This window comes from Opisthorchis viverrini, assembly GCF_000715545.1.
Source record: "Opisthorchis viverrini unplaced genomic scaffold opera_v5_12, whole genome shotgun sequence".
Classification (NCBI taxonomy): domain Eukaryota; kingdom Metazoa; phylum Platyhelminthes; class Trematoda; order Opisthorchiida; family Opisthorchiidae; genus Opisthorchis; species Opisthorchis viverrini.
This window is the reverse complement of record NW_008751668.1, coordinates 1,144,779-1,156,505: the sequence shown is the minus strand read 5'-3', so window position 1 is coordinate 1,156,505 and position 11,727 is coordinate 1,144,779.

Sequence of the window (11,727 nt, the reverse complement as noted above, 5' to 3'; positions counted from 1 at the left end):
GTTCGTAGCCAGTAGTCAATAGGAGCAGACAGACGTGGGGCAGCAGATGATATATTGAGGACTAACAGGAACTGGTTCTACAGACAAACGGATTAGTAGGCATCATGGATTAAGAAAAAGTACAATCAACAATGACGCAATCAGCAGGAGTGGGAAATAGTCACTGACGCAGCACGGACTTCTACAGGGGCAACAACAAGTAAGTACCACACAATGTACGAACATACATATAGGGGCAGTCTGACAGTGTGAGGTAGCCGTGACGGCGCAGGTGTCAGTACGTTCGGAATGTGAGGGACTGTCTTTCGGTTGGCGTCGACGCAGCCGCTCGTGTTGCGTGACAGGTCACATTGCGCGGCTTCGTCCGTTTAAAAAGAGAGCTCAGCAAACGCTATCTGGCAGGCGTGATACATGGGTAATACAAAATAATCAGCCCCTCCGGGCGTCAGGTCGGTGAATTTGGTAGCGCTTTTGCCTGCCGTCCGCAGGGTCCGGTTTCTGTACCCAGTCGGCTTTACCATTGGAGTGGGCGCTCAAACATAGGTACAATCGAGACGAACTTGCGGGCAATGACACACGGGCAACAAAATACTAGCATCAGTTACTGAGAGGAAAGCAGACCTTAAGTAGGAAAGAAACGGGAGGAAAACCAGCACCAAGAAAACGAAACCGTGTCATAAGAAACAGGTGTAAGTCATGTTACTCACGAGTAGTAAGAAAACAAGGGAAGTTCCCCCTGTTCACCGTTGATTCACAGGTGGAATCAACACTTACCGTAATGAGAAGATCTGTACGTTTGAGGTTCCAACCTATTAGAGACTATAAACACCCGCACGCTCATTCAACGTGTGGTGGATGTGGTGAACATTGACTCTATTCTATTCATTCTGTTTAGTGTATTTTTATATGCCTTTGTTTTACGATGCGATATATATAGTACGCCCGCGATATACGAAAATATACGATATTCATTCGTCCATATTCGGACTTTTATACTTCGCGTACATTCGGTAGTTACGATACCTACCACTATTCAAATTACCACATTTGGCGTCGCGGTCCGGAATTTTTTTCTCTTCATCACAATGTTATCTGAATTGGAATCGCTCAGTGTAAATTCAACTGCACGGGAGGTGGAGGATTATTTGGAACGCTTCAGCATTTGGTGTCTTACCAAATCGGATCTGGATGATAAAAAGAAGACAGCTTATTTCCTGCACTACATTGGGAAGGATGCTTATGCTCTTGTGAAGAATTTATCATTCCCTACGGCGCCGATCGATTGCACATTCGATGTTCTAAAGAAGTTAATTCTCAGTCATTTTAAGCCTATCAATTTTGTGGCCGCAGAACGAGCGAAATTCAATTCGCTTATTCGATCCGAATCTCAGAGTATTCGTGATTTTGTCCTCCAACTGCAAACACAGGCTGCAAAATGTGACTACGGCCAACAACTTGAAAGCCAACTGAGTGATCGCCTCATTGCCGGAATTAATCTTCCAGATCTACAACAAAAGCTCCTAGTACAGACTGATCAACGCTTCATATCGATCAGAAAAATTTGCGAGCAATACCAGGATGTTAAAGAAGTAACCAAATGCAACGAGACCGTTTTATTTAATGCACTAAAGTCGAAAGGGCTGGAAGGTCGCCCACACGGTAAATTTGAAACCAATATGCGTTATCATAACAAAAACAACCAACTGAATTCGAACATTCAAAATCGTCAAATACGCCAACCAAAAAAAGTTCTTGGCAAATGTGCTTCGTGTGGACAGGACCACTCCAGATATACTTGCATACATCGCCAATCAAAATGTTTTTCATGTGGTAAGATTGGGCATATTCAGGATGTATGTAAGTCCAAAAGAGTTTGTAGACTGACTGTCGACTCAAATTCTGATATCAAGCCTTTGACTGATAACATCTCATCCATGTCTTTATCTGTTTTATCGAATTCTATGCATGTGTCGAAGACGCTCATATCAGGCTCTGGTAAAAAGCATAGTTTTATCATTGATACTGGCAGCGTCGAATCCATTATTCCTGAGTCAGATCTTATAGCATTTTATCCTACTGCTGTTTTAAAACCGACACAATTATCTGTTAGAGGTATCACTGGACATGCTTTACCGCTTCTTGGTTCATGTACTATACCAGTCAAAGTTTCCAGTGGTAACTTTGTTGATTGTAATTTTCTTGTATCGAATTCTGGTCCTTCAATAATTGGTCTCAAAGTTTTACGTGCGCTTAACGTTAACATTTCACTACTTACTTCAAATTTCAACGAAACCGAATTGAAACAACTGATCACGAGCTGCTCCAAAGTCACCGGAGGAATGCGCATACCAAAAGTGAAACTCGAGGTTTCTGGTGATCCGATTTTCCTCAAACGACGTATAGTACCTTTTGGTTTGCGTGAACCAGTGCGTCTAGCTCTAGATTCATTGTGCCAAAAAGGTATTCTGACACCTGTCGAGTCTTCCAAATGGGCTACGCCGATTGTTACGCCATTAAAGTCTGATGGTAAAACTGTTAGAATTTGTGGCGATTATCGATTGACACTCAACAAAAGCCTACTTCAACGCTCGTGTGCTACAGAAGAACCTGAAGATGTGTTGTATCGTCTAGCGGGATCAAAAATCTTTTCAAAAATAGACTTGAAGGATGCATACTTGCAGATACCACTTGATGATGCTACTAGTGAATGCACAGTCATCAATACACCATTTGGATTATATCGGTATAATTTCTTGCCATTCGGACTTAATGTCTCTCCTGCTGTATTTCAAGATGTGATTAATTCAATTACTGACGGTCTTGAAGGTGTTGTAACTTATCAAGATGACGTGATAGTTCATGCTGTCGATAAGGTTACGCACGATTCACGCTTGCTTGCATTATTCAAAAGATTTCATGACTTAAATGTTGCCGTTAATTCTTCGAAATGTGCATTTTCTGTTTACAAACTATCATGTTTAGGCTACACTGTTGATGGAAATGGTTTTTCTCCTGATAATGAACGTTTATCGCCTTTAGTCAATGCTCCATCCCCTTCTAATCTGTCCGAACTTCGTTCCATACTTGGTGCATTGCAATATTATTCCCGATTCATACCTAACTTTTCTCAGAAAGCTTATTGTCTATTTGAACTGTTATCTCTGAAAACATTTTCATGGATATCTGAGCATGAGAAAACTTTGCGTTCTTTACTCAATTATCTTAAATCTGACGCTATTTTGAAACCATTTTCTGCGAAAGATCATTCAACCGTTATAACTGATGCGTCTCCAACTGGATTAGGTGTTATTCTCGAACAAAATGGCCGTCCTGTCATTTGTGCATCCCGTCGACTAACACAAGCCGAACAGGGCTATTCTCAAACACAGCGTGAAGCTCTTGCTGTCTACTGGGGTGTAAGTAGACTACACAAGTATCTTTTTGGTAAACCATTCACGATTGTGACCGATCATGAAGCCTTGAAATTCATATACCATCCTATGAAATCATTGGCTAAGTCATCCGCAGCCATGGTTCAACGTTGGAGCATCGCTCTCAGTTCGTATACATATGACATTATTCATCGTGGTGCTAAATCCATTCAGCACGTCGATTATCTATCCAGAGTTCCAGAAAGTTTATCACAATCTAATGTTTCTGATTGTTTGTTAGTACAACCGCTTCCGATTAAACGAGACGAGCTTGTGCGTGATACCCGAAAATACTTTTCATCCGTTATCTCTGCATTAAGACGAGGATGGACGCACCAAGAACGTCGTCGATTTCCCGCATTTTATGCTCGTCGAGACAGTTTAGCATTGACACCTGATGGATTGTTGTGTTATAACGATCGTGTCGTGATTCCACCAACACACAGAAGTGCCATTTTATCCGATTTGCATTCCGGACATTTAGGCATCGACAAAATGAAGTCTCTTGCCAGACTTACTTGTTGGTGGCCAGAGTTGGATGCAGACATTGCGCGTACGGCTAAGGATTGTATGAACTGTACACACAAAATTCATTCCAAATCATCCAAATGGATTCCTTGGCCATTGTCCTGTGAAACATGGCAACGCATTCATGCAGATTATTGCGGTCCATTTTTGAACAAATATTATGCACTGGTGGTTGTAGATTCCTATTCACGCTGGACGGAAGTATTTCTCACGACATCCCCGAGTTCTGAGTTTACTCAGTATGCTTTGAGGAAACTATTTAGTCGTGAAGGTGTACCAATTGTTTTGGTCACTGATAACGGCTCACACTTCACAGCGAAATCTCTCGAATATTGGTTAAAAGGACTTGGTTGTCGTCATTTATTTACTGCTCCCCGTCATCCACAGTCTAATGGACTCGCTGAAAATTTTGTTCGAACTTTGAAATCTGCCATCAATTCTATTTCCCCTGTTACTTTTCATGATCTTGATCGAGGTATTGATAATTTCTTGATGCAGTACAGGAATGCTGCTCATTCAATTACTGGTAAGAGTCCAGCAGAGCTATTCAAGTCGAGATCCTTACGCACGAACCTGGAATGCATTGGGACTGCCGACGTAACATTTTTCAAGGGTAACGATCTACGTCCATCTACTGGTGTTGTTATTGGGAGGAACGGGAATCGTATGGTCACGGTTCTTGACCTCGAAGATCTCTCAAGTCACAGACGGCATGTTGATCAGGTCGAATTCAATGCTAGAGGTCAGTTTGGCGACAATACGTCTGTTGCTTCAAACACTAATGACCTTTCTGATTCTCTTACAGATGGTTCTGATGAGCATGAAACAAACACTGAACCTGACAATCCGACATTGAGAAGATCTGAACGTTTAAGGTTCCAACCTATTAGAGACTATAAACACCCGCACGCTCATTCAACGTGTGGTGGATGTGGTGAACATTGACTCTATTCTATTCATTCTGTTTAGTGTATTTTTATATGCCTTTGTTTTACGATGCGATTGATGGTACGCCCGCGATATTCGAGAATATACGATATTCATTCGTCCATATTCGGACTTCTATACTACGCGTACATTCGGTAGTTAAGATACCTACCACTATTCTAATGATCATATATATATGTATATATATATATATATATATATATACGTGTGATTTGTTGTGTCGACAAAATCTTTTAATTATCTCTTGCAGGTCAAAAATGTGCTAGCGAAGTGCTTTTATTTCAACGTTAAAATCCATAAGTCCAGGTTTTTCATGCACACTCATTATAACCGAAAATGTTTACTGAAAGCCTTCGCTACCTCGATTTCATACCTAGTTCGTTTTCACTTAGATTTCGGCCAATCATTAGAAGTAAACCGAAATGGGGTTGGCGTAAACTATAGGGCCTTTAAAGTTGAGAGTTTCACGGGGATTCGATCCGTCCCTGCTGCACGTTTCAGTGATTTATTGCTCTTTGCTTAAGTGAGCGAATTTTCAAGGTCACTAATTACCATCGACCCGTATGTGTTTACCATTTCACTAATCAGGCATGACATCAGAACGTAGCACATATCGCCAATTCACAATATTCTTCAAATGAGGTTAACGTTTGCAAGATTAACAATGTAAGTCCCGCACATCTGGATACTCGAATAGCGTTTGGATTCGTAGAACTCGATAGAAGTGACAAATTAGCTGAGCGTGTTCACCGAACTTCGGTACGATAAGATTTGAGGAAAGCGTGTGTTGTCCACAGTATAATAGTCGAAGGTAACACAATGCATTATGCAGTACTGATTAGAATGCATATTTCTGTGCATGATCCCCATTCATAGTTGTGCGCTACTGGTCAGATGATGATGCAACTTTTTCATATACCTGCATGTGGCTTACCACCATCCAGATGAGAGATCCCTGCACAAAGAAGGCAGGAGCTATTAAGCTCGATCACACCATAAACCGCAACAAAATTTCCGGAAAACATGGTCAACAGTTATCCTTCGTCATAATAATCGTAGGCTTCATCGGCTAGCTTGGCCTCAACCTCAAAATAACCAAAAAACCGATTACATGGTGGGTTTGATAATGCAATTATCCCTCCAAAAACAATGCTAGGGGAAATTTGACAGTTTTATGTCGGTAGACTACTCAGAACAGCGGGATTTTTTGATTGCCGGTGCTATTAGTGTCATAAAGTTTTAAGGTAGCAGGTTGTTATATCTCTTGCCATTACAGTGAGAGATCTAGGGTTATAAACCTCAGCGTCCACGTTAGCTCGGGCCATAAGCACTGGCCCGTACCGTGGTCTGGCCAGATATTCTCGTCGTCTCACGCTATGTGCTATTGTAATTTTACAAAGTCCGGCAAATATCCTCGTAGTACTCAACTCAATCATGAGGCAAGCTCCAGACATTTGTTCTCGGTAAACTTCGACATAAGCATTCAAATCCATTGCAATTATAATCTAACCCCATTGGTAATTAATTTTGTGTTATCTCAGGGTAAACAAACCATCAGTGCTCATCAACTTCATGTTGACTGACAATTTTCCGTCTACTTTATGTTAGATTTGCCACCTCTGGTAGGTTTTCTTGGTCTTGTACAACTCAAGACGTCTTATTCGTCTCTGTTTACCATGGTTGAAATTCACGAGTACCATCGCCAAATCCAATCTTTCTGCTTGTTTCCCTGCTTTGTTTCTTTGAACGACTTTCAATATTGGCTTGCGGATTGGTTAATTTGTGATTTGGCCACACGCATTTTTCGGGGCAGTCTATTGTTGAGTCTTCTACTTTTCTTAGCCTTCTTATTTTGAATACGTTTTGGAGCGCATAAAACTATTTTCAGGGTCTGCGTTTTAGACTCAGCTAAGATGAAACAATTTTATACCATTTATAGGTTTCTCAGCATAGTTTGGCTTCATTGTATGGCGAAATTCCTGCGGGGTGGACCAAAAGCTTCCCATGTGACCGAAAGACTTAGGACTATCACTGTTCCTCCAATACGGTAACACTAATTGATCCCGCAAAACTCGGTGTTTATCCTGCACTGTTATCCAGGTCGCTATTTGAATCCGACCGCGAAAATCTTTCTCATTAGTTGTGTCTTACCCTGCGAACCCACTTGGGTGACTTGGTGCGACGGGCACATACAAATGCACACGAAGTCTTGAACCCCATTTCATTTTCTGGCACCCCATCAGAGCCGGTCGAACGTACTTCCTCCAGTCAGTAACTTTTTGTTTCATACCGTTTATTCTAACTCTATCGACCTTGTAACCTTCCCCGAATTCGCGAAACCGGCCGGTCATTCTCAATCATCACTTCGCAAACAGTGCGGCACGCGTGCTCATCAGCGGTTGCCCCGGTGTTTGTGGTGTTTGTGAATATTTACGTGCTCGCCTTTTGAGACTCCGAAAAGTGGCAATAGGCGAAAAGTAAACATCCGACATTGCTAGGCCAAAACCGACCCTAGAACAGTCCTGCAGACAAAATCAGTTAGAGGCGTCGGCGATAAACATGTTTGGTGCTATCATGCCTTTTCTGTGTGAGCTGAGTCCCATTTTGACTGAATGTAACAGAATTGAAAAACTACCATGGCTTGGCAGCTATTAACTAACAGTTTTTTGTGTCCCAATGGTCCATTGCTTCCTTAACAACACCTGGTAGGAATGATTATTGAGCGGCCCAGTGGGTGACGGCATCTTGATGCTTGGTTGATATCTTTGCAGGTGAGCACCATATCTACGGGAATAAATTCGACTTATGCTTTACAACTTACCGGTTGAGCTACTCGATTGTTTAACACGTTTGCTCGATATGACCTTAATTTTCAACAGCCCTCTCAAAAATGGATTGTGAGAGTATTCTTCAGGCAATGCATAAAAGCAGGACTCCAGTGAATGGTGAAGACATGGCGTTTGGGGTCGCGTTATGCAGTATCATCACTCCAAGCGTTCAAACATCTTCAGAATAGAGCAATATTTTGAGGCCTGCCGAAAAAGTTATCGCGATAAGTTATTATCTGTGCCAAAACGGTTGATGTTACATTTTTCAAGTGTAATGATTCACGACCTATTACAGGAATAGTACTTTCATCAATGGCAAACGAATGGTCACAATTCTTGATTTGGATGATCCCTCTTGTCATCGGAGACACATTGACCAGGTAGAGTTCAATACCGGAGGTCAGTTTGTTAACGGCACTCGTGCTGTTTCAAATACTAATGAATCCTTTGTAGATAATCTCGTGGTATCTGAACAAAACGTATTTGAAGAACACACAGCCTGTGAAGAGTCGAGTTTCCAATCCGAGAAGATCCGAAAGATTGCTGTCAGGACCACCACTGGATTATAAACATCCCCACGCTCATTCAAGGTGTGGCGGATGTGATGAACATTATTGATACTCTATCCATTGCTCTATTCATTATTCTCTTGTTTTAATATTCCATATGCTGTACATATTCGCCAGTTCGAATACATACGGCTGGTTGTTACGCTTTACTGAATTCTGGATTTCTAGTTCGTCTGGTTATACCGATATACGTACAAAACTTAATTCCCACATTATCGTCTCTCTTAGGGGCGACGCGCCTACACTTACAACCAGTCAGCAATAGTCTACCAGCCACAGAGGCCTTTTCGGAGCCTTGAAACAAAACCAGGCCTACATCCATCAGATGTGCCTACCACTCTTGTAGCGAACCTCTCGACTCCCCACCTTCGGAAGGGGCACAAACAGTGTTGAAATGCTAATCCACAAACATCCTCAGTCTTTTAAACAAACTTTGCAATATTTAACAGTCAGCTTGCCTCACACAGCCGCCCATAATCTCACTCACACAGACCCGGTTTATACCAGATGTCTCTGGCGAGGAGTTCTCGATAGACGGACTATCCATTTTCTGACGTGAATCAAAACGCGGAAGGGTGAGTGGATTGGTATCACATAGCCCCTGCCCATCCTGAGTGTCTTCTTCGATACCACTCATGAATCTTTTAGTGATGTACTGTGGATTCAATTCATGTTTCGTGAGACCGATTATTTGTGGGGAGTACATTAGCCGCACGGAGCTCTCAGCTGCAATACCTTAAAAAATGGAGTAAAACTTTTGCATCAAAATGTTGCATTTTGTTACATATGTGCTCAAACCAAAAATCATTCTAATCTACTATGTTTTTGCAGCTGACTTAATTTCACTGTCCACTGAAGCCATCATGCTTATGGCAGAGAAGTCTGGTGGAATAATTTTCCAGCATCGATGGGACCAAGAGATGTCTAAATAGGGCTAAAATGTTAGGGATGGTACCCAGAACTCAATTCTCCGATGGCTTCAGTTCATCGATGACACGTTATAGCCTTCGAAAATTCGGCTCCATTGTGCGAATACTGAGCGCCTTTTCTAGGCAATGTTCACCGTTGTCCATCGAATGTTCCTCATACAAACATTTGAAGCAGCACTCTCCCAGCCGCCACTTCGGGCATCTCTTACTGGTTGGCCATTTTACCGCTCTCAAGGCCTCCTGAATGGGACTCCAGCGCATGGGCATTTCGCATTGGCGCTGACCAAGGTCTTCCAACATAATGTTTGGACTCAACATGTCGTCGCGCCTACTAGATACAGCGCAGGCCAACAAAATCCCTGCTGGATTTGGCTTTCGCCAAAGAGAGGCGCTTCGTTGATCGACGATATAGTGGCCATGGTGTGCCGACCATTGATTTTATCCGCTATCGAGGCATAACTCGAGAACCTTAAAGAAGAATATAGAATTTTGGTCGTGAAGACTTCCTAAAAATGAGCACCTTTCTTAATCAATCGAAACTGGGACCAATTTCATTGGAAGCGTTGTACAGGACTGCTGTCCGGAACATCCATAAGGCTGACGTGATGTTCGTCTAGCGTAGAGTCTGAATGATCGAAATCTACCTATAAGGATTTAGCCTCTCCAGAAGATAACTACGTGTGACAGAAGACAAGCTGAACTGCTATAAATAAAAAATCCGCCAATCGGACATTCAAGAACAAGCCACGATATTTGATATCCCTCGAAAAACGACCTAACGTGCTATTTAGGTATGCAAGATACCACCGGATAAATAGGCCAACCACCTTTTCATTGAAGGAGAAAAACCAGGAACAAAATTCTGGTATCCGAGACCACTATACAGGCCCATATTCTGCCCCAGCAACCACGTCATATCTAATCTTGTCATGACGTAACGGCGATCAGCCTCTAACCAAATTGACCTTCCACGGGGAGGTGATTCGTGGACTCTTGCAATCGAAAATCGCCTCCAGCGCATTGGGGCCAGACAGGGTCTGCACAAAGATACTGAACAAAGCCCCACTTACACTGGCAAAACATTTACACTTAACATTTCGCCAGTCGCTCGACGAAGGCGACCTCCCTTCTGATCGGAGGCAAATGCTTGTCACGCTAATCTACGGGGCTATTGACCAAATATAGCCCGACAGCTACAGGCCGATTCGCCTCACTAGCACACCATGCAGGGTGATGGAACATCTTCACCTCATTGCAACCAACATACTATCTCATGTTTGACCGGGATTCCTTCCAAACCGTTCTCGAGTAACGAACATGTTCGTATTCATGGACAGCTTAAGTCAAATTTAGGAAGAAGGAATCCATATTTTCCGACTTCTGAAAAGAATTTGATAGGGTCCTACATGTCCCGCTCCTCGGATTTTACAGGATTCCGAGCGATTCCAGGCTAGATTAGGGGTTTCCACCATTTAGAATGTTTCGAGTGAAAATATGGTTAACTTATACAGCTTCGTCTCATTTGAAATTCGTCACTACTCTGTTTTGGGACCACTTCCGTTTCCAGTCTACATCAACGACCTCCTATATGTTCGTTAAAGTACACGTTTATTTTTAATGGTTGATTGGAGTTCTTGATTTCAAATGTCGGTGTCCCTCAAATGGACGTAGGCACTGTAAAGTTGTAGTCGGTAGAGCGCCACCTTCCCCTGAATAACGAAAATGCGCCAGGTCATTCGGAGAGTATTCAGCGAAAGACTTTGGGACGCATGGTGACAATATAGAAATTACAAGGACATATCTCAACAAGGACGTATGTTTCTGGCCTTCTTCAAACAGTTCCTTTACGCTGCACCATAAAAATCGGCTCAAAATTTTTGCCGTTCTATGGATTGTTCTGCGCACTTCGTCCGCACCAGTCGCACAGACTTTCAGATACTCTACACGGTAAATCCAGACCGCTTCTTGAATATGCCAACTAGGCTGTTTACTCAAGACATGAGAAAGACAGTCCTCCTCAGCTTTTTTCAACGAGAGGCCGCACAAATGTCCTCCGGCCTACAATCAGTGAAGCCCTTCTATCGTGATTAGCGCCTTCCTCTGGAGTACCGTCGCCTCCGGGGAGATTTAATACTTTTGCTTTGTTGGGACAAGTTTCATCTAACAAGCTGTTTGGCACTGACCCACCTAACACAGAGTGAGTAGGTGGTAACAAGCTTTCCATGGTCACAGCGCCCACCTTTACTAGGCAACAAGCTGTCTCATCTCGGAATAACCTTCCTCCGACAGTTGTTCACGATCCATCTGGTATCCAGTTAAAGGCACTTCTTACGTCTGTCAATTTCTCGGAATGTAGGTAGCTCAGGTGTGCTTACCGGTAGTTGACCAAAAGCAGTTGATCTGTTTGCCGAGCTTGGTAATTGGCTTGCTTGAAACATCGTCAGTGTGCGGTTGAGTGGGTGATTCCTTCGTGCCTAGCTGCACTTGCGTAGTT